This window comes from Chaetodon auriga, chromosome 18 (genome assembly GCF_051107435.1).
Source record: "Chaetodon auriga isolate fChaAug3 chromosome 18, fChaAug3.hap1, whole genome shotgun sequence".
In the NCBI taxonomy this organism is placed as follows: Eukaryota; Metazoa; Chordata; class Actinopteri; order Chaetodontiformes; family Chaetodontidae; genus Chaetodon; species Chaetodon auriga.
Genome location: NC_135091.1, coordinates 432,501 through 439,242, shown reverse-complemented (window position 1 = coordinate 439,242; position 6,742 = coordinate 432,501).

Below are 6,742 nucleotides of genomic sequence, written 5' to 3'. Positions count from 1 at the left end.
TCTGTCTCAAGCTTCTCTGACGTCGACGTTATTCACCAGATGATTCATCAATGATTCAGCAATTTACATTTTAGTCATTTTCTACCACAATACTAATTTATTTCTGTTGATTATCAATGACCTACTGTTAAATTTATCATACTGTTAAATGTCATTCATCATACTGTTAAATGTCATTTATCATACTGATAATGCCTCTTCTGCACTATACTATTTACTATTTGCTATTTATTCTTTTTCTAGTACAGCACCACCAGAGTTGTCTTAAATCTCGTTGTACACCACGTATAATGACAATAAAGGCGTTCTATTCTATTCTATTCTAAACTAATGATTTAGTTTTCTTACATAGAGTAATTTCATTTACAGCACTTCATTGTTTTATTCATATATATAACATTGAAGTTGCTGACTGAAGAATGTTACCCAAGAAAAACACTTTAATAAATAGAAAATAACTGAAACAGCCTTAAAAAAACTTATCATCTAACCTGAAGTTAAACAGAGTTAATGTTGCCACAACTTGCTACTTTACTAAATTACTCAATTTCTAGCCATCGTTTGCCATTAATAGCAATAACTAGTTATTAAAAATCTTTAATCACAATTACTTGCCATTGATTGTAATAACTAGTCAGAAATTTGCCATTATTAGCCATTAATGGCAATTATTAGCTACTATTTGCCATTGCTGTCCATTGCTGTCCTTTGCTGTCCATTGCTGTCCTTTGCTGTCCATTGCTGTCCATTGCTGTCCTTTGCTGTCCCTTGCTGTCCACTGCAGTCCATCGCTGTCCACTGCTGTCCAATGCTGTCCATCGCTGTCCATCACTGTCCATTGCTGTCCTTTGCTGTCCTTTGCTGTCCACTGCTGTCCAATGCTGGTTAATCTAATGCAGATACCTTGTTAACAGTAAACAACCTGCTTCATGCGTTAACCTGGTGAAACACTTTCAGCCTCACTTTCCGTCATTTCCTAAATGTCCCTGATGTCCAAACATCTCAGAGATACAACATTTGATTTTCAGATTCAGACAGTTTGAGGTTGAAATAGACAATCAGTAAATCAGTATGATTGGATAGATGATGAGTGATCAGTGGAGCGAATCAATACTGCACAGAAAACTGTATCATGTCTGCAGGCAGAGAGAAAGAGTCAAAGCATCCCGAGCTAATCTGTCAGCGAGGATCCACAGATCTGTATCCAGTCCAGTCCTGATCAATACTCTGAACCAGAAACCGATCAATACGAGGTGAGCAGCCTGAGGGAATCTGTCAGAGGTCGCCTGCAGGGAGGTGGTGATCAGCTGCAGGTTTGCATGACAGAAAACTGATTCCAGACCAGCTTATCTTTCACTCACTGATGTCATTCAACAACAGATTGATTCACCAGTTCATGAGTTTTAGATGAATTCAGAAAAGTCATAAGAAAAAAAGTCATAATATCAGAATGAAGTGATAAAGAAAAAGAGATATCAATAAATCCAGAGCCTGTGATGAAGAGTCATGAAAATTCATTAAATAAGTCATTAAAGATAAAATCACGTTTTAGATGAAAAGACGAATGTAGTGACAGAACGGGACAAATGTAAAATGTGTGATTCTACAGGAGACAGTCGAAGCCGAGGTTGACGTTTGAGGCCTAAACTGACTCAAAGCTTCACATTAAGTTGTAAAAGGACAGTCTGCGTCTCACAGCGGTTCAGTCCTCATTAGCCTGGACAGACAGCAGCTTGTCAGCAGCTCCACCTCTGCACCATCAGGCTTCATCTTCCTGCTAATTATCCTGCCACATGACAGACAAATCTAAAGTTAGACTCCGTCCTCCACCTTCTCCTGCTGACGGCTGGCGGACAGAGAGGGTTCAGGTTCCTGAAAACATGGACACACGTACTGAACTGTCTGACTGGACTAATAACCAACATGTCCTCACACCCGAACGCCTCCCAAAATGACCACCAGAAAGCACCACAGACAGACGCACGTACTCCTAGAACTGGAGTTACATTCTGTAACTTCTTGTTAACGTTGTGAAATGGTCACAGTTCAGGAACCAAAACTACTTGTTAGGGTTGAGGCAAAGGTCGTGACACAATCATCAGCTCAAGTCAAATCATCATCAACATCATCATCACCTTCGTCATCATCGTCATCATCATCATGAAAGATATCTAAAGCAACCATAACACTGTCACTGGCCTCCGCGATGGCTGCAGCACATCGACGTCCTCGATGGGAAAGAGTCAATCACCTTTTTGTTTTTTACTGGCGTTTTAAAAAACCTGCGTGTCCAAGAAGAACCAGGTCGACAGCTTCCTGAAAAGAAACACACTCTTAATTTGACGAGGTCTGCCGGAGCAGATGTTTCAGCCTTAGGTGCTCTGTGGGGAATCGAACCCTCACCTCTGAGAGGACGGCAGCAGTTCAGAGGTCAGCCAGGAGCTGACGAGTCATGTGACCCACGTCCAGGAAGAGCCTGCGTGAGTCCAACGTCCTGCTGAGATGTTTCATTTTCAGACAGCAGCTTCTGAAGCTGAAGCTCCTGCTGCGTCTTTAAGTCACCGCCGTCCACCCGAAGACTGTCTGAAGTTTGTCTGTGTCTCAGGGTGAAGACACCTTCATGGACGATTCTCACAGTGTCTTTGACTGGTTCATCCTGGGCGATTTACGTCCACATCTCATTTTTCATGCCACAGATAACATGTGACTTTCATCAGCCGTCACTACGGTTTGCCCCTGACCTGAACCCCAGGTCTGAAGGGTCATGAAGGAGACTTTGCGTCTGTCCTCTGTAACGTGTCTGCAGCTCTGAGTTGTGTGTCGGTGACATCAGAGCCTGCGTGCTTAATCAGCCTCCCGGCTGGTGTTGGGAGCTGGTTTCAGGTGGTTTTGGTGCATCGCTGCAGCTGTGGAACATTCAGACACTGACGCAGTCGGCTCAGTCTCACAGATGAAGGAGAGACGATCTTCGGTCCAGGAAGTCGATACTAAAGCTCGGCCGGAAGCCAGAAATCCACTTTGAGGAACTCGACCCCCTCTGTGGGGACAGGGATATGATGTTGACTTCATTTTGGGTTTTTACTGGGAACAGTCTGAAAAACCAGAGCGTTTCATGCAGCGCCGCAGGTCTGACTGCTGTGGAGTTTTGTCACAGCTGAAGACCAGCAGCTTCCACACAGAGACCTGATGGAACCAGCTGACCCCCCTGGACCGAGCGACGCCTCCTGACACACACTGACAGGCTGCGACGTGGCATCAGGCGGCTTCATGTAGACGTTGGCGCTGGCCGGATGTTTTGTCGCAGCAGCGTGAGGATCCATCAGGAGACGTGTGGCGTCTTTTCATCTTGGCTAAACCTGAGGGACTACATTACCCACAATGCAACTCTGCACTGGCAGTTGAAACTGGCAACGATTAAAGTAACTAAATAGAGTCGCTGCAGCACTGTTTGAGGTACATTCCACAAATAATATGTTTTATTCTGCAGTAACGAGTATATTTTGCACATAAATAAATAAATATTTTTTGATGCTTGCACTCTTGTACTTCTGTAAAATCTTGAATGCAGGACTTTAACTCGTGACAGAGTATTTCTACTCTGTGGTGGTTCTACTTGTACTGAAGTAAAAGATCAGAGTACTTCTTCTACCACTGGAGATTCAGGCGTCATGCTAGCAGCGCTAATGTAGCAGAGAAACACCTGGAAACACACACTGAGGTAAAAATCGTTTTAACTTTAACACAGCAGCGTGTGTGTGTGTGTGTGTGCGTGTGTGTGTGCGTGTGTGTGTGTGTGTGTGCGTGTGTGTGTGTGCGTGTGCGTGTGTGTGTGTGCGTGTGTGTGTGTGCGTGTGCGTGCGTGTGCGTGTGTGTGTGCGCGTGTGTGTGTGTATGTGCGTGTGTGTGTGTGCGTGTGCGTGTGTGTGTGTGCGTGTGTGTGCGTGTGTGTGTGTGCTGTGCGCACACGAGCTGCAGGCTCATCAGGCCTTCAAAGCTCTTCGGTTTAAAGCACAGTGACTCTGCTGCCTCCCCACAGCCCTCCGCACCCTCTGGCAGATGCATGCTGGGAAATCTTTGAAGTGAATTCTGAGTGATTGACAGCTCCATCACCTCCTGCTCGCTGAATTCAGATTTATTTCTCTGAATATGACGTGATCAGTGATTTTCAAGTGAGAGTCGAGTCGCTGCTCGTCCGTCTGTTGTTTGTTTGTTTGTTTGTTTGTTTGTTTGTTTGTGTCATCGTACATTGAGAAAACAACGCCTTGCTTTCTGCTCTCCTTCCTTCGGTGTCGTTCTGAGCAGTTTGTCTCGGCTCAGCTGTAAAATGTCAGACGGGTTGTTTAATCTAATCTTAATCTATTTCCTGTCTCACAGCTCAACAGAAACGTTGTGGATTATTTGTTGATCGCCCTCTGACAACATGCTGCCTCTGTTCAGTCTGTGACTCTCTGTCAGTAATTCAGCAGCAATAAATCAGCAAACTGAGCCGAAACCCTCGTCACACTCAAACCCTCCTGAACCCTGAAGGCCTCGTGCTCGGCTGCTCCCTGACAGCTCACACCAGTCAAACCGGATAAAAATAGTAAATCTGCCAATTAGGTTCCGTGTGGAGGGAAGAGTCTGCGTTTGACTTCTGAAGCGTGAGCTCACAGCTGAGTCTGGATCAGGAAGGGTGGGATGAAATTATGTGAAACTCTTTCAGAGTCGACGCGGATCTCTGAATACGAGCGTCTGAAGTTCAGCTCGCAGTGAAAACACCTGCATGTCTGAACTTTATGACAATGACTGAGGCCAGTGATGAAGGGACTCTTCATCCCTCAGCGTGTGACGCAGCGCTCTGTGTTTTCAAGTCTCCACCAGCGATTTTACAACCAAGCAAAGTTCAATGACGGCAGACGATCAAATACCAAAAACAAGCCACCTGAGTGATGTCACACAGGTCAAACTGTTTCGATCTCTGAGAAGTGAGGTCCAGAAACACACCTGCAGTTACCACGTCTCACCACAGGTGTCGACAAAGAGAATGAAACAGATCTGTTCGTGCGGAGGTTTAAGGAGTGTTGTGTTCACTGACCTGGTGAAGAAGGCGGCGGCAGCAGACGGCGGCTGGCTGGTTTGGGTGGCGATGCTGTGAGACGCCGGTTTAACGTCCTGAGCGGAACTCTTCATGGTCACATAAAGTCCATCCGAAGACAAACCCTGACGGACGACAAACAGTTGAAACAGGTCAAGTCTGATGGACCAAACTGACCACAAACCATCCGAACAGACAAGTCACATTAGAGCAGAGGAGGCTAACAGTCTAGCTAATGCTGCTTACAGTTGAGCTACTGTCAGTCATGATAAGCGACGTGTTGACTTGGTGTGACTGTGAGTCTCACAGTGGTTTGTTTTGAGTTGGTGACGTGGTGAGCCGCTAACATTAGATCAGACTGATGTTTCCTGCGTTCATCCCTTCATGATGAGTCTGTTTCATCTCTGTGTATCAGCTGCAGAGATAGGTCCTGGGTGCGTTTAGCCTAGCTTAGCACAAAGACTCAAAGCAGGAGGAAACTGCTAGCCTTGCTCTCAAAAGAAAGAAACTTTAAATTTCCAAAGCTAAATGATTTAGCCTCCAGATTCGATCTACATTCCACCTTGATAAAAACTGTATGTGTGACTTTTCTGCTCTCCGCTGATGATTTCCTTCATCGTTGTCTTCATCATCAAAGATACTGCATGAACATTATTTAATCCCTCAATAATTCAAAAAGGATTTTCTGTCTTCTTGTCCTCGACTGAAGCTCTGATGATTTGTTCCTCTGACAGGACGAGGCCTCCACATCCCGGAGGAGAAGCTGCAGCAGAACAACATGGCTGCCACTGCCGGTGGTTCATTAGCTTGATGCTCCATTAGCTGCAGCAGGAGGAAGTTCTGGATGAGGTGGTCATTAGCTAATTAGCTTTGGTCATTAGCCTGTTAGCTGACATCCAAACTTCCCATTCTGCTCAATCACAATATGGCTGCTGAGTCACAACTGAAGGCCTTCCTCCAGGTCACTGCAGCTAACGGCTAATCCTTCAACCCTGAAGAGCAGAGAGCAGAGACCACTTGTTCTGTGTGAAGTCAGGATTTAACTCTCTGATGGTCAATGATTGATATTTGAATGTTTAATCAGACAGTAGAGACTTTTCTATTATATTTGACAGGTCATGTGAGGTTTAGCCGAAACGTGGCCGTGCATCAGCATTCCATCGTTACATTAACGTTTCCATAAACATCAGAACAGCTGCATGACCAACAGTTTATTAACTGTATGACCGAGCAGGTTCATCCTGCTCTGGAGCTTTGTCTCGAGTCTGTCCTCGTTCTGTCCTCGTTCCGTCCTCCTCGTCTCTGTTTCATTTCTGGGCTGGGATCCGTGGCCTGTTTGTGGTGGATTACCGTGGTAACAGGAAGCGGTGAACAGGGAGTCCATTAACTGGTCTGGTCTGGTCTGGTGTGGTTGACCTGGTTTAGGTTAGTTTAGCTCAAGTAATAATTTTTAGGGCTACAGTGGGACACCAGTTTTGTTTATTTGCTTTTCTGTGGTTTTGAATTCTGTCCTGTTAGTTATTAAAAATATTGAATTCTACACTTTTGATCGACTTGATGTTTCTTTAGTTCTTATAAAGTCTAATGGAGTAACTGCAGCTTCTTCCACCTGGAGACAGGAAACGTCTCTTTCCTCGACTGGCTCGCTGCTCCTGCCGACGGGTTTTA